At 44.8% G+C, this 27,216-nt stretch overlaps 1 protein-coding gene across 1 annotated transcript in view; it reads left to right on the top strand.

Moving 5' to 3' along the window:
- Positions 1-27,216, top strand: part of LOC115477548 (LARGE xylosyl- and glucuronyltransferase 1) — a 332,081-nt gene that overhangs the window by 219,854 nt on the left and 85,011 nt on the right. The gene's annotated exons all lie outside the window — the stretch shown is intronic.

Genomic DNA, 27,216 nt, shown 5'->3' with positions numbered 1-27,216 from the left:
TGGTACTATGAATGACAAGTGCGGGCTGAAAAGGAAGAGGCAAATTCATATTGTTCTGTCATCTCAAGTACATCCTTAATTGTCCATTAGCTTCATAAAATGATTCTTGATGCAGTGACTGTGCAGCTAATTATTGTTTAAGAGCAGTGAATATTAATTGTGTAAACATCTTCTAAAGTCTCCTTTCATGTAAATTATGACCCATGCATTAAAGCTTCGAGCAAAGTGTAAAACAGAATGCAAGCCTTTTTAGTTTTTGTTTATCTTTTTAGTTCTCTGTCCTAATCCGCTGTCATCCAATTACAGCTTATCACATTCTCCGTGATGTGAAATTCATTACTTTTAATATCGCAGTAGGATAAAGATAGAAATTCGTGTTCTTTGGGGTTCCTGTCATGTGCTAGAAACATGGAATGGTAATTCCTTCCTTCCATGGGCCTCTTAAGGTTCTACAAGAAATGTTGCAAGGCTTTTTTTTTTTTGTAATAACTATCCAGCTTATAATTGAAAAAGAAAAACGCCTGTATTGCGACCCAAATCGGGAGATAGACGTTTATCTCACAAAAACGAATAAAGCGGTATAATCGAAAGCCGAATTTGGACGTTTTCAACTGCACTCCGTCGCGGATGCGGACAAAGTTGATGGGGGCGTGTCGAAGGTGTGGTGAAGGCGGAACTGGGGCGTAGTTATCGGGCGATCAGAGATGGGCGCCTTTCGCCAATAATGGAAGAAAAATATGCGTTTTTAGCGAGAATTTAGGGCACTTTTCCTGGACCCTGTTTTTCCACGAATAAGGCCCCAAAAAGTGCCCTAAATGACCAGATGACCACTGGAGGGAATCGGGGATGACCTCCCCTGACTCCCCCAGTGGTCACAAATCCCCTCCCACCACAAAATATGCCGTTTCACAACTTTTTATTTTCACCCTCAAATGTCATACCCACCTCCCTGGCAGCAGTATGCAGGTCACTGGAGCAGTTATTAGGGGGTGCAGTGGACTTCAGGCAGGTGGACCCAGGCCCATCCCCCCCCCCCCACCTGTTACACGTGCTGGTAATGGGAGCCCTCCAAACCGCCCCCCAAACCCACTGTACCCACATGTAGGTGCCCCCCTTCACCCCTTAGGGCTATAGTAATGGTGTAGACTTGTGGGCGGCGGGTTTTGAGGTGAATTTGGGGGGCTCAACACCTAAGGGAAGGGTGCTATGCACCTGGGAGCTCTTTTACCTTTTTTTTTTTTTTTTTGTAAAAGTGCCCCCTAGGGTGCCCGGTTGGTGTCCTGGCATGTGAGGGGGACCAGTGCACTACGACTCCTGGCCCCTCCCATGAACAAATGCCTTGGATTTATTCGTTTTTGAGCTGGGTGCATTCATTTTCCATTATCACTGAAAAACAAAAACGCCCAGCTCACAAATTGTCGAATAAAACATGGACGTCTATTTTTTTCGAAAATACGGTTCGGTCCGCCCCTTCACGGACCCGTTCTCGGAGATAAACGCTCATGGAGATAGACGTTTTTGTTCAATTATGCCCCTCCAGGTAAACTTGGCGGATAGTAGTAGCAAATCAAGCAATGACATAAGAATGCACACACAAAGGAAAGGGCAGTGTAACCAACAATACAAGGCCCATGGTTCCCAAAAGCTCCCTCCCTGGACCATCTCCAAGTTGCTTCAAAAAGGAGGCCAGTCATATCCAAGGTGCCTCCTTCCCCTTACACACATCAAGGTTCGGGCCATCATTCATTGCAAGCCCCTTTGACCGTCATTGACTATACAGTGTGTTACAGATGCTACATTATCACCAATTGAAATTGCTTACTAACAATGAGACTGCAATTATCAGGACCATAGGATGCTTATGAAGGGAGAGAGGTTTTCTTGCAAGTACTCCAGGTTGCTAAAAGTATGTCTCAGTTATTTTGCCAGGGCTGCATATTTGATGAGACACAATAATGTATGCATGGATATGTCAAAAGAATACATATACTTACTACTATTACTTAACATTTCTAGAGCGCTACTAGGGTTACGCAGCGCTGTACAAATTAACAAGGAAGAACGGTCCCTGCTCAAAGGAGCTTACAATCTAAAGGACGAAATGTCAAGTTGGGGCAGTCTAAATTTCTTGAGTAGAGGTGTAGTGGTTAGGTGCCGAAGGCGACATTGAAGAGGTGGGTTTTGAGCAATGATTTGAAGATGGGCAGGGAGGGGGAACTGGCGTATGGGCTCAGGGAGTTTGTTCCACGCATGGGGTGAGGCGAGGCAGAAAGGGCGGAGCCTGGAGTTGGTGGTGGTGGAGTAGGGTACTGAAAGGAGGGATTTGTCTTGAGAGCGGAGGTTGCGGGTAGGAACGTAAGGGGAGATAAGGGTAGAGAGGTAGGGAGGGGCTGCAGATCGAGTTCATTTGTAGGTTAGTAGCAGAAGCTTGAACTGTATGCGGTACCTGATCGGAAGCCAGTGAAGTGACTTGAGAAGAGGGCTGATGTGAGTATATCGGTCCAGGCGGAAGATAAGACATGTAGCAGAGTTCTGAACGGACTGAAGGGGGGATAGATGGCTAAGTGGGAGACCAGTGATTAGTAGGTTGCAGTAGTCAAGGCTAAACATATTCCTTATCATCCTGCCAGACCATTCCAGAACGACAGGTTATGTGCCCCTATCAGCAGATGGAGGCAGAGATTTGAAGATTCTGACATCATCTTTGGTATAACAGGTGGAGCAGCCAGGAGGATTCCCAGTTTTTCTCTGCCTCCAGCAGGTGCTGCAGGTTGACTACTGCAGCATCATTTCTTCTGAACAAGGCCTTTCTCCCCAGTGTGCGTTTCCCAGGGTGCCCTGACCTATGTGTTATCCTAGAGACTGGTCCACGGAACTTTCTCTGGTCAATTGTGGAGGTGTCTTCCCCTCCAGGGCCCCAAGTTCTAGCCAGCAGTCTTCACTAGTGAGGCTGGCCAGCCAGTGGGGGGTGAGTAGTATTCCCTTCTCCTCCTCCCCCACCCTCCACAGACTTCACAATACAAGGAGCTTTTCTGTCAGCTTTGCCTGTCTGTTTCAAATTTTAAAAAAAGAAAAGAAAGCAGAGTGCTGGTAGCTGGATACTGCTTGTTAATTTAATTGAAGAGGCAGGCAGGGGGTTGACTGGGGCAGGCCTATGCTAGACTCCCAGGTTGCTTTTAATCATTTTCTCCTTAGTAGGGGTTCTTTGTTAGGCAGCTTTCATGCCGGGAGGCAGATGCAGCAGGGCATGGTGGCAGCTGGTGCATTAGTAGCGTGGCCAGCTCCTACTACCCTGTTTGTGATGGGGGACAGCAAATGTCTTCAGCAGATGCTATTACGATCCTCCTGGATACAGTAGGACTGCTTGTAGAGGCCAGGCAGCAGACTTCTGCAGCTCCTTGTGAGGAGCCGATTTTGGTGGGAACAATGGCCATTTTGTCCTCAGACCATCAAAACCAGGCCCAGTGCAGTATACTGTAGAGTCCATTGGGGTTGGCTGTGGTAGGACTCTATCCTTCCCCCATGGGGGGTTCAGTGTGGGACCTTCCAGAGCCCTGGGCTCCATATGTTACAGACGCTAACTAATTGTTTTAGAAGAGTTCTAGAGTTGTTTAAGGTCTTTGCTCGAGGACTTTTGGTGAACCTCCCTGAGGGCCAATGTTCTCGGGGGGTCTCTGGCTTCATCTATTGCCCAGCTCTAATTTGCAGGTGGGCCAGGTTGCTCAACGAGGGCTCTGATCATGTGGGGGGGAGGGATAGATGAGATATATAGATGACAGAGGTGGTTCCCTCCTGGGGGATGCCTCACTGGATAGAATGTCCTTGGAGGAAGATGAGGACTCCCCAGTGGTAAGGCCCTTTCGAAAGGAATAGCTAGCTTCCTTCATTAACATAACGTAGCATAAGAATAGCCATACTGGGTCAGACCAATGGTCCATCTAGCTTAGTATCCTGCTTCCAGCAGTGGCCAATCCAGGTCACAAGTACCTGGAAGAAACCCAAATAGTAGCAACATTCCATGCTACCAAACCCAGGGCAAACCATGGTTTCCTCCATGTCTATCTTAATAGCGGACTTTTACTCTAGGAACTTGTCCAAACCATTTGTTAAATCCAGATACATTAACCACTGTTATCCTCCAGCATCGAGTTTCAGTGCTTAACTATTCTTTGCCTCCTATTTGTTTTTAAAGTATTTCCATTTAATTTCATTGAGTGTCACCTAGTTTTTGTACTTTTTGAAAGAGTGAAAAACCGATTCACTTTTACCGTTCAACACCACTCAGGATTCTGTAGACCTCAATCATATCGCCCCTCAGCTGTCTCTTTTCCAAGCTGAACAGCCCTAATCTCTTTAGCTTTTCCTCTTGAGGGGAGTCTTACCTTAGGAGATCTTGCCTGATTCTATGTGTTGATATTAGGGGAACATCCTTGAAACGGGGGAACGTGATCATGTCGGACAGATTATGCCCCACTTGAATTAAGTTCTGCCTAAGATAAGTACATGTTTGAAAAAAAAGTGAAATTTAAGTATATTTAAACAACAAGTGGTTTAAAGACACATTGGACACATAAATTGAACATTTGAAACACTTTGGAGAGCACCATATAATTTGTAAATGAGTAATGGAACCCTTTGAGGAGGTGGGTGCAGTAAAGCTTTTGCACTGAGATATCTTTATATGCAAGTAGCACCGCTGAGGTTTTCAGGGTCTTGAGTATAGACTGACAGTGGGTTAAAACATTGGATTGGATTGCAGATTTGTTGAGTGTCCCCCACTGAAAATGTTGGCTTCCCTAGACTTGGCTAGAGGTAGCGCCTCTCCATGTATTCCCTCCATGGCCCGTAATAGGGTGGGTCCTTCAGAAGGTGGTGAAGTATTTGTGTCTTGTGACCATGGTATCTTCCAGTTAACGTTGTTGCCATTGTACAGTAGCTGCATTTGTCCTTTTCTTGGCACTTGTGCATGTCTCGGCAGAAGTGCAATGCAACCTTTAGCTATTTGTTTTGGCATACACATGTGGAGGAGTGGCCTAGTGGTTAGAGCACCGGTCTTGCAATCCAGCGGTGGCCGGTTCAAATCCCACTGCTGCTCCTTGTGATCTTGGGCAAATCACTTAACCCTCCATTGCCTCAGGTACAAACTTAGATTGTGAGCCCTCCTGGGACAGAGAAATATCCAGAGTACCTGAATGTAACTCACCTTGAGCTACTACTGGAAAAGGTGTGAGCAAAATCTAAATAAAGATTCTAGAATTCTAAAGAATAACAAGATTCCATGCAGAATTTCACAGTGTAGCAACATTCCATGTAGAACCCCAAAGAGTAACAAGATTCTTTGGGGTGGAGGAGTGGTGGCCTACTGGTTAGAGCACTGGTCTTGCAATCCAGAGGTGGCCAGTTCAAATCCCACTGCTGCTCCTTGTGATCTTGGGCAAGTCACTTAACCCTCCATTGCCTCAGGTACAAACTTAGATTGTGTGCCCTCCTGGGACAGAGAGTACCTGAATGTAACTCACCTTGAGCTACTACTGAAAAAGGTGAGAGCAAAATGGAAATAAAATAATAATAAAAAAAATTCCCTATGCAAAATGGGCATACACATGTAGTTTGTTGGTCCACATCATGCCCCTTGAAATGGGTGTGGTGTAACACAGTAAATGAAGACAGATAAAGACCCACATGGTCCATCCAGCCTGCTCAACAAGAGCAAAGCTGTACCTACCACTCCGTGAAGGTAATACTCATTCATGTTAAGAACTGGTTGGCAATTGCCATAATGCCGACCACAAATAGGTGGTTCAATGTGATGCAGTCTTGGGACAATATTTTATAACCAAAAGTATTGTTAACAGTATTTTAACTTGCTAATCTCAACATCAAGATGTTTTCCCCTCCCCTTTGAGATGCACAGGTGTAGCATATGATAATAAAGTGATATACAATACATAGACTTGATGTTTTCTTGTCTTTCATCGTTTGCGGGACACAGACTGTAGAAGTCTATCCGACATTGGCCTTAGTTTCCTAATCCACAACTGTGTTGTGCCATTTTCCAGGACACAGACTGTAGAAGTCTATCCAGCATTGGCCTTAGTTCCCTAATCCACACCTGTCTTTTATCATTTGCGGGACGCAGACAGTAGAAGTCCATCTGACACTGGCCTAGGTTCCCAACTACTCTTCTCCAACATAATACCTCAACAGCCATGCTTTGTTTCCATTCTCCTGGTTAGGGAACCCTTGTGCAGCTCTCCAAATGTAAATAGCGACTTTCCAGCTTATTTTTGAAGGAGAAGGCCGGCCATCTTCCGACACAAATTGGGAGATGGCTGGCCTTCTCCTAAACCCAGCCAAATCGATATAATCAAAAGCCGATTTTGGCCGGCTTCAACTGCTTTCAGTCGCAGGGCCAGCCAAAGTTAAAGGGGGCGTTTCGGCAGGATACCGAAGGAGGGACGGGGGCGTAGTTACGAGATGGCCGGCTTCGGACGATAATGGAAAAAAGAAGGCCGGCTCTGACGAGCACTTGGCCGGCCCTCCAAAACCCACCCGAAACCCACTGTACCCACATGTAGGTGCCCCCCGTTACACTTTAAGGGCTATGGTAGTGTTGTACAGTTGTGGGTAGTGGGTTTGGTGGGGCTCAGCACATAAGGGAGCTATGCAATTTGTGAAGTCCACTGCAGTGTCCCCCTAGGGTGACCGGTTGGTGTCCTGGCATGTGAGGGGAACCATTGCACTATAAATGCTGGCTTCTCCCACGACCAAATGGCTTGGATTTGGCCGGGTTTGAAATGGCTGCCATTAGTTTCCATTATCAGCAAAAACCAATGGCTGCGATCTCTAAGGCCAGCCCAAATGTTGAGATTTGGCCAGCCCCGACCGTATTATCGAAAAGAAAGATGGCTGGCCATCTTGTTTCGATAATACGGCCGGGTATGCCGCTTTATGGGGCCGGCCCTACAGATGGCCGCTAGTATAGATGGCTGGCCACGTTCAATTATGCCCCTCTTTGTAAAATTTCCATTTGCATGTGTGTTATGTAAACTTGTAAATGTTGATATATGTATCCAAGTGGCACAAAGCTATACACCAAAGTTTCACAGATGCAGCGTATACACACAACAGATGTTACACAGACACACCACACTCCTACATACAATTACAACTATACACCCACACACATGAATGTAAAGCTGCATATCAATCAGTCAGTCTTTTTAAATCTGTCAAAGAGGCAGGATAATTTCTAATACTATGCAGAAGAAAGAATACCAAATCCCTATGCCTGGAATAAACTTCCTGAGCCCCTACGTCTTGCCCCATCCTTGGCCACCTTTAAATCTAGACTGAAAGCCCACCTCTTTAGCATTGCTTTTGACTCGTAACCACTCGCCTCCACCTACCCTCCCTCTCCTCCCTGTACACATTAATCGATTTGATTTGCTTACTTTATTTTTTGTCTATTAGATTGTAAGCTCTTTGAGCAGGGACTGTCTTTCTTCTATGTTTGTGCAGCGCTGCGTACGCCTTGTAGCGCTATAGAAATGCTAATTAGTAGTAGTAGTAGTAAACATAAATCACAGATATGTAGACCGAAGTCCATGTAAACCAAAATTCCAGATTATGTGTTTTGAGTTGATGGTGTGGAGCTATCTTTGAACTGTTGGCATTTGAGCAATTGTTTCTTAATAATGATTCAGAGAGAGATGAAAAGAATGTGTAGTGAAGACTGGGGTCTTTTTAATTGTCTTTTATAATGCACAAACTCTTTCCTAGAACCTCCCCGATTTTTGTTCATTTTTTCAGGCTGTGTTCATACCATTAATTGATTATTGGTCTTTCATTTTCATCAGTAAAGATCATTCAGAGAATTCAAAGTGCCGCAGCTCAGATCATAATGGGGATGGAATATATGATTGCGTCATCCCTAACCTGACGGCCTCACATTGGTTGTCGGTCTCCTATCGGGTTCAGCAGAAGCTTTTGTCAGTGCTCTTTAAGGGTTTGAATGATATTTCATCTAGTCTGCTGTGGAGTTGATCACATCCTCGTCTTCCATCCTACAGCCTTTATTCTAGTTGATTGAGGTGATTGGGATTCCTGGAATGTCCATCTTTGCAGGTTGCATATGAAAAGACTAGCCGTTCAGCTCGTAAAAATGGGCTAGTATAGGAGGGGGGAGGGTTGAAAGGCCCCCCACCCCGCTGCCAATACTGGGACAGTGTGGATTCCCTGCTAAGACCTATGTGGCATTTTCACTTTGTGGGAAAACTAGTACAGATTGGGTAGTAATGTTTTTTTTTAAAGTGCGAGAACTGCAACTCATCCAAAATAGAACGGTCAAGAGCTGAAAATCCTTTTCTGTCTTTAAACTCACATTGGCTGCATAAGTGGAGTGGGGGAGTGGCCTAGTGGTTAGGGCGGTGGACTTTGGTCCTGGGGAACTGAGTTTAATTCCCACTTCAGGCACAGGCAGCTCCTTGTGACTCTGGGCAAGTCACTTAACCCTCCATTGCCCCATGTAAGCCGCATTGAGCCTGCCATGAGTGGGAAAGAGCAGGGTACAAATGTAACAAAAATAAAATAGATATTATTGGAGATTCTACATGGAATGTTGCTACTATTGGGGATTCTACATGGAATGTTGAGATTCTGTTGCTACTATTGGAGATTCTACATGGAATGTTGCTATTCCACTAGCAACATTCCATGTACAAGGCTGCGCAGGCTTCTGTTTCTGTGAGTCTGACGTCCTGCACGTACGTGCAGGACGTCAGACTCACAGAAGCAGAAGCCTGCGCGGCCACATTGGTGATCTGCAAGGGCCGACTTCTAGTGGAATAGCAACATTCCATGTAGAATCTCAAATAGTAGCAACAGTGGAGGAGTGGCCTAGTGGTTAGGGTGGTGGACTCTGGTCCTGAGGAACTGAGTTTGATTCCCACTTCAGGCACAGGCAGCTCCTTGTGACTCTGGGCAAGTCACTTAACCCTCCATTGCCCCAGTCTAAGTGCTTTGAAAATGAGCCCCTTACTCATATACAGCCTATGTGTCTTGCATTACCACATAAACATCCCGATGTATCCAGGCCAGACAGAGTATTGGACTAGAAGTGGTTTGAGATCCAGGAGATACAACAGGGCCCCTCCAAAGCGTGAGAGACAAAGACGGATACAACGCTCAGGGCCAGATGATCACTATATTGGGCCTTAGGCAAGCATACATTTGTTAGCTCCCCATTTAGGAGTGGTGAGTGGTGTAACCCAGGGACATGACCATGAAGGATTGTGGAAACGTGAACTGACCGAAGACCGAGAATACTGGTAGTGGGGGGGTGGGGGTGAAGTAGAAGAGACCACTAGGTTGGAGAGTAAGAGATGCAAGTGCTCCATTTACATGCACTTTGCTAATTACTACTACTACTACTTAACATTTCTAAAGCGCTACTAGGGTTACGCAGCACTGTACAATTTAACATGGAAGGACAGTCCCTGCTCAAGGAGCTTACAATCTAAAAGACAGGTATAAATCTAAAGACAAGTGTACAGTCAAAAGACAAGTGTAGAGTCAGTCTGATAGGGCATACTATATTTCACGAAAGGTTAGGTGCCGAAAGCAGCATTGAAGAGGTGAGTTTTAAACAGAGATTTGAAGATGGGTAGGGTAGGGATTGAAGAAGATTATTGGGCTATTGAATGATAACTTCTCTCCCCCCCCCCCCCCCCCCCCACATGCTTCTCTGGGGTTGGTAGAAAGCATTTTCCAAGGTCGTTTGGAACACATTAATGAGCATCTGTGCAAAAGTTCCTCTCTACTGCCTGCTCACAAGAACTCAGTTTGGTACAACCTGCTGCTGAGAAACTTATTTCAGCTCTCTTGGGAAAAGAATTGCTTCCCTGTTCTGCATGTTTTCAAAAATTGACACTTAGTTATTGTCAGAGTCCTAGCATTAAACTTGTAGCAACTGGAGGAAGATAGTAAATTTTTATGTACCCTGTTCTCTCTTTATGGGATTCAACCAGCAAATGCTGGTACAGAGCTTTTTTGGATTTTTTTTATTGTGAGAAAGCGTCTGTGTTTGATAAATTCTTAGTTACAATGGGGCATTTCCCTCTCCCCTGAGACCTTACAGCCTAAATTTTTATATGAACCAATTGACAGCGCTGATTAGCTAGTTAACCAATGAAGTTATGCGCATTGTTAAAGAATATGCTTCAATTTCTGCACAGAAATTAAGGTGCGGTATATAGAATCCGGCAGAAAATATGTAAGATAAGAAATAAGATATATTGGAACAGAATAAAGACCTAGCAGTGGGGCAAAAAATGCACATTTTTCTGAATGCTCATTTTTATTGAATTTTTATTTGTAAGATATTTTTTTGAACAGCCGCGTGTAACCATAATAAAAATTCTTATTTTGCGTTCCAAGGGCCCTGTTTACTAAGGTGCGCTAGTGTTTTTAGCGCATGCTAAAAATTAGCGCTCACTAACCGTGTAGACGCCCATAGGAATACTAGCATGTGGTAAAACCCCTAACGCACCTCGAGCATGGCTTAGTAAATGGGTAAAAGTGAAGTAAAAAGTATATTATGACAGAGAGAGAGAGGAAACTTAAGAGTAAGACCAAAGGAAAAAGTCAGTTTTATCTGCCATCGATTACTTTGCTACAGTGTTACCAAGAAAATAGTATTTGATATTTTGAACACTGTAGCTTGGGTCCTGGAATTTATTTTTAGCCCTGTAGGGGGAAGGAGCTGAAACTGTGTGAATTGTGTATGCTGGGCTAAGTAAATTGATAGCGTTGTGTGAATAATGTACCTTATCGTGGAATGCAGAGCACTTGAGCAGTGGTCTGGGAGAGCAGATACAGACGACGTCATCCTTTAATGCTAGCGTTTGTCAGCATGACCCACCCGCCAGGAGAACAAACTCCAAATAATGGAGTCTTGGTCACTTCCCATCTGTCTCACTAAATGCCACTTGGAACGCACACCTTTTTATTTGACAGTAAAATCAATGTGTGAAATATTGCAGGGCTGAGATAGGTGCTGTGTGGAATTCATTATCAGAGCTGTGGAGTTTCAGAGGACAGGAGCCTTCTCCCACCAGCCTGGTTCCTCCTCCTGCCCTTGGCATTGATTTGGTAGAAGGAGTCACTTTTTCTTTTGTGGGCACAGCGCCCCCTGTTGATGTGTTTGTGGACAGCTTCGGGTGCTGCTCCAGGCCTGGGATTTAGCTGCAGGATGAGGTCATTGCCACCTATACATGCGAGATTGCAGATTATAGGAAGGAAGAAATAACCACTGCTTAGAAATGTTCGTATAGGGACCTTCTTGTTACTAACTGCAGTAGCTGGTAAGGAAAAGGGAATGGGACTTGCTACCGCCTTTCTGTGGTTTTTGCAACTACATTCAAAGCAGTTTACATACTATATACAGGTAGTTATTTGTACCTGGGGCAATGGAGGGTTAAGTGACTTGCCAAGAGTCACAAGGAGCTGCGGTAGGAATGGAACCTAGTTTCCCAGGATCAAAGTCCACTGCACTAACCACTAGGCTACTCCTCCACTAGCAACATTCCACGTAGAATCTCCATGTAGAGTCTCAAATAGTGGCAACATTCCACGTAGAATCTCCATGTAGAGTCTCAAATAGTGGCAACATTCCACGTAGAATCTCCATGTAGAGTCTCAAATAGTGGCAACATTCCACGTAGAATCTCCATGTAGAGTCTCAAATAGTGGCAACATTCCACGTAGAATCTCCATGTAGAGTCTCAAATAGTGGCAACATTCCACGTAGAATCTCCATGTAGAGTCTCAAATAGTGGCAACATTCCACGTAGAATCTCCATGTAGAGTCTCAAATAGTGGCAACATTCCACGTAGAATCTCCATTTAGAATCTCGAATATTAGCAACATTCCATGTAGAAACTCAAATAGTAGCAACATTCCACGTAGAATCTCCATTTAGAATCTCAAATAGTGGCAACATTCCATGTAGAAACTCAAATAGTAGCAACATTCCAGACGGCGCAAGTGAGGCGAAGCGGTCCGGTGCAATTATCTCCCCTTGACAAAGCGTTCTTGCGAAACAGGCACCTGTCGGGGGAAACAGGGCATGCTGGCCGATACAGATAAGTAAAGCGCAGCCATCTGTGATGTTAAGATACAGATAAGACTGCTCTAAAGTGCGATTACAGAATGTATCATAGTAGTGGTCACTAGACAGCATTAGTAAAAAGGAGGGGGAAGGCGAGCCGATGATTATAAAGACGCAGAGAAGCTGAGACTCACCGTGGGGTGAGGTGAAATCAGCTTTGTAGGTGTATGAGACTCCTCCTCCATTAGCAGTGGCCATACGATTGCACATTATAACAGTGGACACTACTCTAAATAGTAACTCTACTTTTTTTCCACTTGATATTTTTTACCACGGGAGGTGTATACTTCAATTTTAAGACTGAGTAAATTGAAGCATCTTTTGTTTTGGGTTAATTTTAAGAGCCTAGTAAAGGTAATGATATTCAGTACTATAGATTATTATCTTGGCCTCCCAAATTTTTGTCTTCAGGCACTCCAGGTGGCAGTTAGTTCTACTGTGCAGCTTGTGTTGGGCCTTTCACGGTCAGAACATCTGAGTGGCCACCTGAGGCGTCCGAAATGATTACCAATGCATAGTAGTATTTTGTATAAGTTGTTAATAATGTTCCATCGGACTCTTTGTCAAGATTCTACATATTACGTGCATCATGCTGTAAAATGGTATTTGCTGTCCCAATCTCTAAGCTTATCAGCACAAATGTGAATTGGTTGTTCCTGCACCTCAACATAGCCGATTGAAGGTTACACAGTCTGGCGCTTTCTCCATGCGTGGAACAATTGAATGGAACAGCCTGCCCCTGCGGCTTAAAAGTGAAACTTCCCTGTCCAGCTTCAAGAAAGGTTTTGTTTTGTTATATCAGGCTCTTCAATGTTGCCTTCGGCACCTAACCACCGTACTTCTATTCAGGAAATCTAGACTGCTCCAACTCGACATTTCGCCCATTAGATTGTAAGCTCTTTTGAGCATGGACTGTCCTTTTTTGTTAAACTGTACAGCGCTGCGTAACCCTAGTAGCGCTATAGAAATGTTAAGTAGTAGCAGTAGTAGTCATGACTCTAATTGAGAGATAAAACGCTGAATTCCTTGTTGGAACTGTGTAGTGTTGTTTCGTATTTTATATGTAGGTTTTGTTTTTACTAATTATGTATGTTTCTTTTGTACCCCACCCTGGATAAGGGCAGGTTAGAAATAATAAATTTAAATTTCAACAATAACGGAATTCAAAAATGCGTGGGATAAACGCAAAGGAATCCTGTGTAGAAGACATGGAACCAAACAAGCTTAGCAGTGATTAAATGGCAACACCAGTAATTTGGGAAGCAGAGCCAGTGCTGGGCAGACCTCTACAGTCTGTGCCCCGATCGTGGCTGAACAGATAGGCCAGAGAGTGCCAGGCAGACTTCTACAGTTTGTGTTCCGATCGTGGCTGGAGAGATATGGATTGGCTGGCGTGGGGCTTCAGTGACAAGCTTCAGAAGTTGGAGAACAAGGCCAGTGCCAGGGCAGACTTCTACAGTCTGTGCCCTGATCATGACTGGACAGATTTACATGGGCTGGAGTTGGGGTTCAATGACAGGTTCAATAACTGAAGAACAAGGCCAGACTTCTGTGGCCTGCACCCTGAAAATGGCAAGGACAAATCAAGATCAAGACTACATAGTATTACATCATTCACCGCCAGACTTGTATTTGGAAAAACTAAATATGAAAGTGCAAAACCACCAAGAGAGAAACTTCACTGGCTCCCACTTAAGGAACGCATTGCGTTCAAGATCTGCACGATTGTTCACAAAATCATTCACGCAGACGCCCCAATCTACATGCTAAACCTCGTGGACCTACCTCCCAGAAAGTCCACAAGATCATCCCGCAAATTTCTCAACCTGCACTACCCCAGCTGCAAAGGACTTAAGTACAAGCTGATGCACGCCACCACCTTAGCTTACATGAGCACGCAGTTATGGAATGCATTACCTACAGACTTGAAAGCAATCAACAAAACGGCTATCTTTCGAAAATCTCTGAAGACATTCTTCTTCAACAAGGCCTACAATGAGAACCTATAGCCTCACTAAGTCACCTCACCAACCCAATCAATTATGAAAGCCCACCTTCTATAACTACCCCAGTCACTCTCTTCCTTCTTCCCTTCCTTGATCGCCACACATTACCAACTATATCTGTTATTCTGATATGATAATGTTAACAAATTTGTAAGCCACATTGAGCCTGCAAATAGGTGGGGGAATGTGGGATACAAATGCAATAAATAAATAAATAAATACCTTGTTGGGCAGACTGGATGGACCGTATGGATCGTCATCTGCCATCATCTATTATGATGAGCCAACTCCAGGCTCCGCTCATTCTGCCTCGCCTCACCCAATGCTTGGAACAACCTTCCTGAGCCCTTACGCCAAGCCCCCTCCCTTCCCGTCTTCAAGTGTTTGCTTAAAGCCCACCTCTTCAATGCTGTGTTCAGCACCTAACCCTTACCGTTCAGTGAATCCAGACTGCCCCAATTTGACTGCCCCTATCGGACCGACCGTTCACTTGTCTATTAGATTGTAAGCTCTTTGAGCAGGGACTGTCTCTCTTTGTTAAATTGTACAGCGCTGCGTAACCCTAGTAGCGCTCTAGAAATGTTAAGTAGTAGTAGTACTTGGCTCACTTTCCCCCCTTAGTGTGAAGAGGTTCAGTCTTTGGTAACCAGAGCTGATACTGTGATGTCATAATGCCTCATTCCACCAATGCCTAAGAGCCAACCTCATCAGTGATGTCACAATGGCTTGATTGTCCTATATTTGTCTCACTCTTATCTATTAGATTGTAAGCTCTTTGAGCAGGGACTGTCTCTCTTTGTTAAATTGTACAGCGCTGCGTAACCCTAGTAGCGCTCTAGAAATGTTAAGTAGTAGTAGTACTTGGCTCACTTTCCCCCCTTAGTGTGAAGAGGTTCAGTCTTTGGTAACCAGAGCTGATACTGTGATGTCATAATGCCTCATTCCACCAATGCCTAAGAGCCAACCTCATCAGTGATGTCACAATGGCTCAACTGTCCTATACTTGGCCCACTTCCCCCCTTAGTGTGAAGAGTTTCAGTCTCTGGTATCCAGAGCTGAGATTGTGATGTCATAATGCCTCATTCCACCAATGCCTAAGAGCCAACCTCATCAGTGATGTCACAATGGCTCAACTGTCCTATACTTGGCCCACTTCCCCCCTTAGTGTGAAGAGTTTCAGTCTCTGGTATCCAGAGCTGAGATTGTGATGTCATAATGCCTCATTCTACCAATGTCTAAGAGTCAACCTCATCAGTGATGTCACAATGGCTCAACTGTCCTATACTTGCTATACTTGTCTTTGCTTAAAGCCCACCTCTTCAATGCTGCGTTCGGCACCTAACCCTTACCGTTCAGTGAATCCAGACTGCCCCAATTTGACTGCCCCTATCGGACCGACCGTTCACTTGTCTATTAGATTGTAAGCTCTTTGAGCAGGGACTGTCTCTCTTTGTTAAATTGTACAGCGCTGCGTAACCCTAGTAGCGCTCTAGAAATGTTAAGTAGTAGTATGTTACTATGTGTGGTACCCGTGTTCCCTTTTTGTCTTTTGAATTCCCTCCAGCTTAGATCTGCCTCCTCTGTCGACCAAAGCTTATTCTCCAGTTTACCTGAGCTCCAGTCATGCTCTGTGGATTTCTTTTATGTAAGATCTCTGTTGCCCCCTAGTGAGATACCAGCTACACTTATAAAGTAACTTCAGGGGTAACTGAAACTGTAACAAGATATAATGTTTCTTCAGCTAGCTACTTTTTTCCTAACAGAAGCCAGTAGTTTCTCAGACCTGGATGAGCTTTGTATACAGATGTGCACAAGGAATGCCTTTCATTTTAGTCTTGGCTTAAACATCTCTTTCCCCAGCTCCCACATCTCTGCTCTGCTGATGCAGCTAATCAAGTTAAAAGCACTCACAGGAAAACAAATAAACAACAGAATGCAGGGGGGGGGGGGGGGGGGGGGAATGAGAAATGTCACCAGAAAAGGTATGTGGATTGAGAGAGATGGTCTGACATTTCCTAAGCAATCTTCAGTTTCTAACTCAGGTGATCACTCTCTGCTTTCCACTTTTAAAGTTCCAGTGAGTTTTTAGTGCTGGTGTGCGACAGCCCCCTGGAGACCGAACCCTTAGATTTACAAGGAGAGCAGGAGCCAGTGATGCCCCTGGAATTACCCTCTGCTGCTAGAGAATTTGTAATTGATGCCTGTTCAATCCTGGCTCTCTCTTCCGGAGACAGCTGATTGGTGACTGTCTTGATGGTGGTCCTGTTTCTGGGAACCAGCAAGTTTTCACAGGGTCCACCAAATAGTACAACTTTTGTCAGATCTGCCCAGTCACATCACAGCAGGCAGCTACCAAGAGATGAAAATTTAAGGGCTCCAGAAGCTATTTTTATTTATTTATAGAATGTATACCCTGCATCCTCTACAGTTCTGAGCGGGTAACAAAATGCAAACTTAATGCTATTAATGTAAGCAGGTTCCTCTGTTTAGGTGTCCAGATGCCATGCGGTGAGAGCCTAATCTGTAATTGCAACTGGGTGTCTGGATTCTGTAATAGAATAGCTGTGTAACCTCGCATCGGTGCATCTAACATATATTTATTTTATTTATTTAGATTTTGCTCACTCCTTTTTCAGTAGTAGCTCAAGGTGAGTTACATTCAGGTACTCTGGATATTTCTCTGTCCCAGGAGGGCTCACAATCTAAGTTTGTAGTTGAGGCAATGGAGGGTTAAGTGACTTGCCCAAGATCACAAGGAGCAGCAGTGGGATTTGAACTGGCCACCTCTGGATTGCAAGACTGGTGCTCTAACCACTCCTCTACCCCAAAGAATCTTGCTACTCTTTGGGGTTCTACTTGGAATATTTATTTATTTAGATTTTTGCTCACACCTTTTTCAGTAGTAGCTCAAGGTGAGTTACATTCAGGTGCTCTGGATATTTCTCTGTCAGGAGGGCTCACAATCTAAGTTTGTAGTTGAGGCAATGGAGGGTTAAGTGACTTGCCCAAGATCACAAGGAGCAGCAGTGGGATTTGAATCAACCACCTCTGGGTTGCAAGACCAGTGCTCTAACCACTAGGCCACTCCTCCACTAGCAACCGTCCATCTACAATCTCAAATAGTAGCAACATTCCAGAATCTCAAAACGTGGCAACATTCCACGTAGAATCTTCAATAGTAGCAACATTCCAAATATTTATTTATTTAGATTTTGCTAACATCTTTTTCAGTAGTAGCTCAAGGTGAGTCACATTCGGGTACTCTGGATATTTCTCTGTCCCAGGAGGGCTCATAATCTAAGTTTGTACCTGAGGCAATGGAGGGTTAAGTGGAGGGTTACCCAAGGAGCAGCAGTGGGGTTTGAACCAGCCACCTCTGGATTGCAAGACCGGTGCTCTAATCACTAGCACTCCACTCCACACCTTGAGTTTCCCTAGCCATAGACCTGGTGTAACTATGGTTGCATAACTGCAAGAATAGTGCGTAACTTACAGTATTGTGTAAATTAAATGCGTAAGTGGGAGCTTTGCCCATGTTCTGCCCATGGATACGTCGTCCTTGCATTTAAGCGCTCTGCCATTGAAGAGTGTTCTTACGGAATAGTGCTTAAGATGTCCTGCTGGAACTTGTGTTTGTAAGTGTCCACTTAATCCGCAAAAATACTAGTGGCGTGTAAATGCAGACGTGTATTGTAGAATTACCCTTCGCCGGTTCCCATTTTAAACCGCTCATCCATCCCAAATTGAGGTTTTTCCCTAAATTTACCATGGAATGCTGACAGGAAGTCGGTGCAAACAGACGCGTAACATGAGACTGTGTGTTTTGTTAATAACTTGCATCAGAAGGTCACACACTGCCTCATCATCTCTGCTCATTGTTTTGACCTATACATGTGAATAACCTGAGCAGGAAGGGCAATATTTTTGGTCTGTTTTCTCAACATTTCCTTTAACTCTGCAATATAACGTAACCAAAGCTCGTGCTGGACATAACTTAACTCTTCCTCCTTACGATTACCCAATGTCTCTGTCACACATGAACTCCACTCTGCCACAACATCACTCTGTATTTGTTCATACCGATATTGGCGATCGCCTTTACGATAACCTGTAGGCCACGTTGAGCCTCCAAATAGGTGCGAAAATGTGGGATACAGATGTAACAAATCCTATATAATAATTCTCACCTCCAACGTTCTATGCGTCCTGCAGCCTGTGTTCGTGACTTCTTCAGAGTTGTTCTGCTAGGCTCTGTAACACAGTCTGACGTCACTGCGAAAAAAGGCGCCCATTGGTCACGGTGACGATGGACAAGCAAGGGAAGAAGATGAGTACCATCAGCAGCAGCGAGTAGGAAGAAGTATACGAGAATCACAGCGCCGCTGGAGATGGCGATGGGAAAGAGCAGGGCGGGTGGCAGCAGCCAGGCCGTGGCGATCTGGAGCCGCACCTGCCGCCGGCTCATCAGGCACCTGTAGTGCAGCGGGAAGAACACTCGGAGGGAGGGAGGGACCCTGAAACGGGGGGAGGGAGACCCTGAAACTCGGAGGGAGGGGACGACCCTGGAACTGGGAGGGAGGGGGGGAAGACCCTGGGACTGGGAGGGGGGCCCTGGCACACACTCTCATTCTCACACACACACTCTCTCTCTCACAGACACACTCGCACCCAGTCTTTCTCTCTCTCTCTCTGTCACACACACACACTTGCACATTCACTCTCTCTCTCTCTCTCACACACAGTCACTCTCACAGACTCTCAAACATACACACTCCAAGGAAAACCTTGCTAGCGCCCATTTCATTTGTGTCAGAAATGGGCCTTTTTTTTACTAGTAAATAAATAAAACTACACTCTTAGCCATCTCTCTTCTTATCTATCCATATCAACAGCATCTGATTATTTGACATGATTTGTCTTAGCTGTTGTAGCTGTCTGCAGTCATTATATTCACATACAATATTTATATGCATTTATATGCAAGTGGAGGAGTGGTCTAGTGGTTAGGGTGGTGGACTTTGGTCCTGGGGAACTGAGGAACTGAGTTCGGTTCCCACTTCAGGCACAGGCAGCTCCTTGTGACTCTGGGCAAGTCACTTAACCCTCCATTGCCCCATGTAAGCCGCATTGAGCCTGCCATGAGTGGGAAAGCGCAGGGTACAAATGTAACAAAAATAAAATAGATACTATTGGAGATTCTACATGGAATGTTGCTATTCCACTAGCAACATTCCATGTAGAAGGCTGCGCAGGCTTCTGTTTCTGTGAGTCTGACGTCCTGCACATACGTGCAGGACGTCAGACTCACAGAAGCAGAAGCCTGCGCGGCCACATTGGTGATCTGCAAGGGCCGACTTCTACATGGAATGTTGCTAGTGGAATAGCAACATTCCATGTAGAATCTCAAATAGTAGCAACAGTGGAGGAGAGGGACTGTCTCTCTGTGTCAGGTGTTCAGCTCTGCGTGCGTCTGGTAGCGCTATACAAATGTTAATAATAAAATACCACTGGAACTGAGCATGTCCCAACCTCAATTTTGGACTCTGTTCCGTGTGAATTGGGGCTGTATATGAACTAGCTTACCTTTTATCCACATTTTTTTTCATGCTGTCAAAACATGTAACAGATTGGTGAGGCAAGACTTCCCTTGGCTAAACACTCGTATTGATTTTGGCCCATTAAACTATGTATATATATATGTATTCAGTAATTTTGTTCTTAATTGTAGTTTCAACAATTTTGTGTGATCCTGACATTAGGCTAACTGATCTATAGTTTCCTGGATCACCCATGGAGCCTTCTTTAAAAACTCCAATTTTCAGATACCATAGACAGTTTTAATGATATTTTGAGTTCTTTCAGTACCATCCAGTCTAGGTGATTTACTTCTAGTTTGTTGATTTGACCTATTTACATTTTCCTGGTTTACTGAGATTTGCGTCAGTTCCTTCGTTACTGTTAAATATCGTTTTTGGCATGAGTACTTTCCCTACATCTTTCTCAGTAAAGAATGAAGCAAAAATTAATTTTAGTCCACTGTGGCCTTGTCATCCCTGAGTGACCCTTTTACCCCATGATCATCTAATGGTCCAGCTGACTCCCTCACAGGACTCTTGCTTCAAATATACTTGAAAAAGGTTTTGTTATGACTTTTTGCCGCTATAGCAAACTTCTTTTAAAAAATGTTTTCCCCTTCCTTATCAGTGCTTTTCATCTAATTCGCCAGTGCTTATGCTATGTTCTGTTTCTTCATTTAACTGTCATTTGTTGTTCTTGTCTCTACATTCTCCTTTTACCTCTATGGCTTTTTCTCTCTCTTTCTCTCATTCATAAGAATATACCCTGGAGGAAAGGAGGAACAGGGGTGATATGATACAGACGTAAGACGTTCAAATATTTGAAAGGTATTAATCCGCAAACAAATCTTTTCCGGAGATGGGAAGGCGGTAGAACGAGAGGACATGAAATGAGGTTGAAGGGGGGCAGAGTCAAAAAAGATGTCAGGAAGTATTTTTTCACGGAGAGAGTGGTGGATGCTTGGAATGCCCTCCCGCGGGAGGTGGTGGAGATGAAAACGGTAACGGAATTCAAACATGCGTGGGATACACATAAAGGAATCCTGTGCAGAAGGAATGGATCCTCAGGAGCTTAGCCGAAATTGGGTGGTGGAGCCGGTGATGGGAAGCGGGACTGGTGGTTGGGAGGCGGGAAATACTGCTGGGCAGACTTATATGGTCTGTGCCCTGGAAAAGACAGGCACAAATCAAGGTAAGGTATACACATATGAGTTTATCTTATTGGGCAGACTGGATGGACCGTGCAGGTCTTTTTCTGCTGTCATCTACTATGTTACTATGTAAGAATAAGATTCAGGTATTTAAATAGCATTTGCTTCCCAGAGCTTTGGGAGAGTAAACCAGAGAGGCCGCTTCCTAAAGAAGAGAGAAGCTAGTGCCAGGAGCTGTAGGGGATGCAGAGCATTATTTAGATTGTAAGCTCTCTTGAGCAGGGACTGTCCTTCCCCATGTTTAAACTTGTACAGCGCTGCGTAACCCTGGCAGCGCTATAGAAATGCTAAGTAGTAGTATTAAATGCTCCATCGGATGAGGAGTGTGGGTTGGTTGGGATGGACTGTGGTCCCATGCTGTAGCTTGATGCCACCAACTTTTGAGTCCCCTTTTCCTGGACCCCATACGAATCTATGAACTAAGTGTAACCTGAGTATAAGAGACACTGTGCCAGTGGTGTGCTGGAGCAGGCTCTCACAGGCTCGCAAGAGCCGGTTGTTAGTTTTTAAGAATTTTGGGAGCCGGTTGTTAAAGTAGGGCCCTCCATGCCTACTTTAACAACTGGCTCCCAAAATGTGGGCTTGGGCCCCCTGCTGAATTCTCTTTTACTTTGCTGGTGGGGATGCTGAGCCCTGCCAGCCAAGTAAATAGACTACTGCTGCTCCCCGCTCCTTGTTTCCAGCTCTGGGCAGCAGGCTGGGACTTCTCCAGCATGTGTGAGAAGTTTCAGCATGCTGCTCAGAGCAAGACGTTGGGAGTGGTGGCAGTCCATTTATTGGCTGCCAGCAAAGGTATGCCTAGCGTGCCCGCACGAAGGGAGGGGAGGAGATAGAGGCAAGTGTTGCTCCCCCACCCCACCCCGGCCACCCCTAGCCCTTCCAACTGCAGAGCTGGCTACGTCCGGAGAAAGAGCCTGTTGTTAAAAATTTACCAGCACACCCCTGCACTGTGCTGTCAGCTTTCTCAGGCTTGTGTTACACAGCCTCCAGGAACGAGACCCTCTAGAATACAGGGCATGCACGTGCCCCAGGACATCAGCATTGCTGCCATCATAAATCCATGTTTTGATATGGTGTTTGTCCAGTTCTGGTTTTATTTTATTTTTTTTTTTGTACTTAGAGACTGTATTGATTCTGTTCTCTTGCCAGTGAATAATAGCAGCTGAAAGGGAGCATCTGCTGTTATAAATCACAGAAACTTTAGAAGGAGCATTACCCAATAAGCATAGCAGGCAGCAGAGAAATCTGGCTGCCTACGCTCAGGTTAAATGTGTTACACTTTGATTGAACTTTTATGCTCCTGGCCCTCTGCAATTCGACTTTGCTCTGATATTTAGAAAAGAGCAAATGGAATCTAAAGGAAAATTAGGGTCAGTGAACAAGTTGTAGGTGAAACCTTTTTATTGGACTAACTTATTAGCTTTCCAGAGTTATCTTCTCTTCATCATGTCAATGAGGAAATGGTACAGTGATCCAAAGTCGCCTAGGTCGTTGGCTGCCTGCTTCTGCTATTACAGCTCAGTGAGAAGGGGATTTGGGGGAGGGGGGGGGATAGAAGCACTTTACAGTTCTTCTAATGGGTGAGAAAACCAGTGCCTCTATTGCAGGCTTATCCAAGTTCAGTCCTCCAGGGCTGCAAAGCAGCCAGATTTTCAGGATTTCACTAATGAATATGCATGAGAGACATTTGCATGCCCACTACCTCCATAGTATGCAAATCTCAGTGAGTTTTTTTTTCTAGCAAAAAAAGGTGCCGGTACTCAAATGCTAGGCCACCCTTAAGGGGTGGGGTAATCACTGAGGAACCAACCCCACAATAGCCAGCCCCCCTGCAACCAGTCACAGAATCTATGATAAGGCAGAATTGGTGTGTAGAGCCTGAGCTCTTTCATTTAAAACTTGGGGACCATGGGTCATTTTTAGCAGACAATGGAAAAGGTGCCGGTACACAGTACCCCCTCAAAAAAAGCCCTGGCAAATCTTTATTGAGGAAGTCCTGAAAATCTGACTGGTTTGCAGTCCTCGAGGACTGAAGTTGGACAAATCTGATTTGTTCAGTCCTTGCATTTTGATATCAAAGTGAATTTCAAAGATAGAAGGGGTGAAGGAGAAGATGTGAAAGATCAACAGAGAACGGTATCTACCTGCCCCTCTACCAAGATTATCCAAGCAAAGAAGCTCTCGGGTTAAAGTACACAGGACGTGCCCTTAACTCAGGGCTCTTACCCTTCCCCCTTTTAACTTTCTGACCATGGATGGAAGTTCTAAGTGAAGGTGGAAAGGTTACAAGTGGATCAAAGTGAGTGGGAGCGGTCAAAGGGGTGAACCTAGGGGTCATTTTACTAAGGTACGCTGAAAAATGGCCTACGGTAATGTAGACGCGTGTTTTGGGCATGCACAGAATTATTTTTTACCGCACACCTACAAAAAAAAATGCAATTTTTAAATTTTTGCCAAAAATGAGCGTGCAGCAAAATGAAAATTTGCTGCGTGTCCATTTTTGGGTCTGAGACCTTACCCACAAGCCTTTGACCCAGCCTTTGGCCCCCTGCGACCAGTCACAGAATCTACGGCAAGGCAGAATTGGTGTGTAGAGCCTGAGCTCTTTCATTAAAACTTGGGGTCCATGGGTCAATTTTAGCAGACAATGGAAAAGGTGCCGGTACTCAGTACCCCCAAGTACCCCCTCAAAAAAAGCCCTGAGTAAACATTTCCTGAGCCAGTTTGCACTGGAGATTTGTCACACCCATCCGGTACGTTTTGGCCAAGGTTGTTCAACAGCTTGCATTGAAATGGGCACTAGAAATTTAAGAGCAGATTCTAATAGCATGGAATTAGTATCTGTTGTTAATAGAGTGTTCCTTTGAGGTGTTGGCTCAGCCTGTTCGGGGGGGGGGGGGGGGGGGGGGGGGGGGGGGTGATACTGAAACTGTGTCCATCTGCATACTTTGTATGCAGATGTGGGTTGCCCAGCCAAGATTTATTCTTGGTGTCTGGCAGCATTACTGATGATCTATTGATCTCATAAACTATCATAAACCGACCTGTTTTAGAGCAATGCTTCTCAACCCAGTCCTTAAAGCATACCTATTAGTCCCATCAGGATTCAGGACATCCAAATAAAATATGCATGATATTTGCCTGTCCTGCCTCCTTGGTCTATAAATCTATCTCATCTCATGTATATTTATTGTGAATATCCTGGAAATGTGATGGGACTAGGTACGCCTCAAGTTGGGAAGCACTGGCTTTAGAGTAACGACCGCCGAGGCTTCTTCCTCAGACATGTGCAAGGTCTCATCTTATTCAGTGCCTTGATCCAATCCAGAAAGCTGTTTGGAACCAGAGGAACAGTACTGGCTGTAGTAGTGGGTATCAGTCCTAGGACTAAACTTGCTCAGGTATTGTAATATGGTCTCCCAGCTCCTAGTCCAGGGGTGGGCAACCATGGTCTTCGAGGGCCACAGTCCAGTTGGGTTTCTAAAGATGTCCGCAATGAATATTATGAGATCTATTTCCATACAAGTGCATGCAAATCAATCTTATGCATATATTCATTGTGGAAATCTTGAAAAGCTGACTAGATTGTGGCCCTCGAACACCATGGTTTGCCCACCCCTGTCTTAGTCAATAAATGAACCTTCATTGGCCAACGTCTGAAGGTAGTTCGCCATCTGCTATCACAAGTCTCACAACCTGCTGCTGTTAAGAGAGTGGGGGGAGAGGGGAAAATCTGACAAATAGAACTCTCCTGGTAGTAGGGAGAAGTTGGGGGAGGAAGGTGCCTGTTAAATTTTGTTTTAAATGTTTATTTATATTTATTGAACATACACATACCGCACAGAAATAATTGTAAACAAACAGTATCGCCACTTCCCTCTGCAACATCAACATTGGTTTTTGTTTTGTTTTTATTACTCTATAATCCCCTTATATGCCCCTTACCCCCTCCCCCTCCCTCTACCCTCTTCCTCCCACTTAGTTAATTGGCAAGGCAGGGTCCGGCTGCGCCGACCACTCAATATATGAGTCCCATATTCGATGATACACTATCAGGCGACCTTGTCGCATCGCCATTAGCTTAGACATTAGGTGAATGTAGTCCAGTTTCCTTATAACAGTCCTGAGTCCCGGCAGAGTTTGTTGTTTCCATGCCGCTGCCAACACCAACTTACCAGCCACCAATATCTGAGTGGCCAGCTGATACACAAAACAAAAGCACAGAACTGCATGATGCTCCAGAGCTACTTGGAACTAGGAAATTCCTTTAACTATAAATTAAGCAGATGATCATATTTAGTTTTATTAAGGGCTGTCTTGCATTATCTTCTGTTTTAATGAGAATGCTGGGGACTATTCCTGTCTGTGTTTTATTTGTCCTCTCACAGATATCCCACAGTTATAAGTAGTTATACAGAAAATACTTGTTTACCAAAGAAAGCTGATAGGAAAAAAGAAAAACCATCAGGGGGATTTTGCAAATGCACTTAAGAATCATCATTCCGTAGAGCGCTCCGTACGTCTAGTAGCGCTATAGAAATGATAAGTAGAAGTAGAGCTGCTTTATCTTTGGAAGGAGCAGGAATAGATCGAGGTATCACCAGGGTCCAGCCAGGTTGAATACAGCGCTTGCTTGGATGAGCTAGAAACATGTAGAGGAGGGAGTGTTTCTGTGTAAGTTGACTAATTAATCAGATAGCAGGAAAGCAGAGCAGGCCAGATAAAGAATGCCGGGAAGTCTATTTTTAGTTGGACGTGTTAAACCTAGCCATTGAGGCCAGCCTGATGGCTTCCTGCCTATATAGTAGCTTCTTATTCTGAAACTATTAATAAAACTGCTAGGCCTAGGGTTCCATTTCATACTGCATCTTCCCCACACTTCCACTTCGATCCTGGTTGACGGCTATACTAGAAGTCATTTTGCTCCTGTTGCATAGCAATGCCCCTGGGCTGGATCTTTCTTCCTGGAATACTTGATTTCCTCCTACTGGGTGTGGTGGGCTTTTGAGTTTTGTTTTCTGGGAAAGGAGTTGGACTCCTTGGCAGTGGGCGTAGCCAAGGGTGGGCCTGGGTGGCTCAAGCCCACACAACAGCAGCACAAGTATTAGCGGTAGCAAGTGGGGATCCCAAGCTTCGCCAGCAGAAGACTTCCCCCTGATGGTAATGAAAACGCTATTCTCCAGGACAGTGGCGTACCAAGAGGGGGTGGTCCACCCCGGGTGCACGCCGCTGGGGGCGGGTGCCGCGCGCCTGCTGGCTTCGCTCGTTCTGTGCTCCCTCTGCCCCGGAACAGGTTACTTCCTGTTCCGGGGCAGAGGGAGCATGGAACGAACAAAGCTAACAGGCGCTCAGCACCCCCCCCCCCCCCCCAGCAGGTAAAAACGCAAATTAAAACAATAAGCTTGGTTAAATGACAGACCTCATAGACTTGCCAACCAGAAATACCACAATATCTGCACAATCATACCTAAATCTCCACTACCCAAGCAACAAAGGGCTCAAATACAAATCCACCTAAGCATCTAGTTTTTCATACTTAAGCGCACAACTGTGGAACGCACTGCCAAAAGCAGTAAAAACTACGCTCGACCACCTAAATTTCTGGAAAGCACTAAAGACAGAACTGTTCAAGGTCGGACGAAATAACATGTACCATTGGGTTTTACAGCAGCTGTAATTGACAAGACCATCTTTATTTGATAATCCCGATTAGAACCACACAACCAAAATAGCCGTCTTGCATGGTGGTTTTAAAATCGTTTGAACAAAGAAATGGTTTTACTAGGTACAACTTATCATTAAAATGTTTGCTTGACTGCCATTTGAACTAGCTGCGTACTAGCTATGCCATCACGGCAGTTGACGGTCTTAAATACAAAGCTATTATAAAATCAAGCAGTAAGATATAAAAAGCAAAAACAGAGGCCTGTCCAAACTTAAAAAGAGGTTTCTTGGCAACTGAGATTATCTAGATCTGCACAGGAAACTCCAAAAGAACAGTAAGTGGTAAGGAAATACCTTATAAAGTTAATTTTAATACAGAATCAGATGCTAACAACCTGTTTATCTATATTGTGAAGCTAAGACGCAAAGGGAACAGACACCAGAGGTTGTGATTGACGATTTTCTGATAAGAACCAAAATGATGTTCGATGAATTCCTGATGAACTCAGGGAAAACAAGGAATAAGGGACTGTTCTGCATCATGGTGGACACTTTCCCCCGTCATTTCTAGTAACGTCCTCTCTTTATT

Source organism: Microcaecilia unicolor, chromosome 9 (assembly GCF_901765095.1).
Source record: "Microcaecilia unicolor chromosome 9, aMicUni1.1, whole genome shotgun sequence".
In the NCBI taxonomy this organism is placed as follows: Eukaryota; Metazoa; Chordata; class Amphibia; order Gymnophiona; family Siphonopidae; genus Microcaecilia; species Microcaecilia unicolor.
The sequence above is the reverse complement of the archived record's forward strand: the minus strand, read 5'-3'. Positions and strand labels throughout refer to the sequence as shown.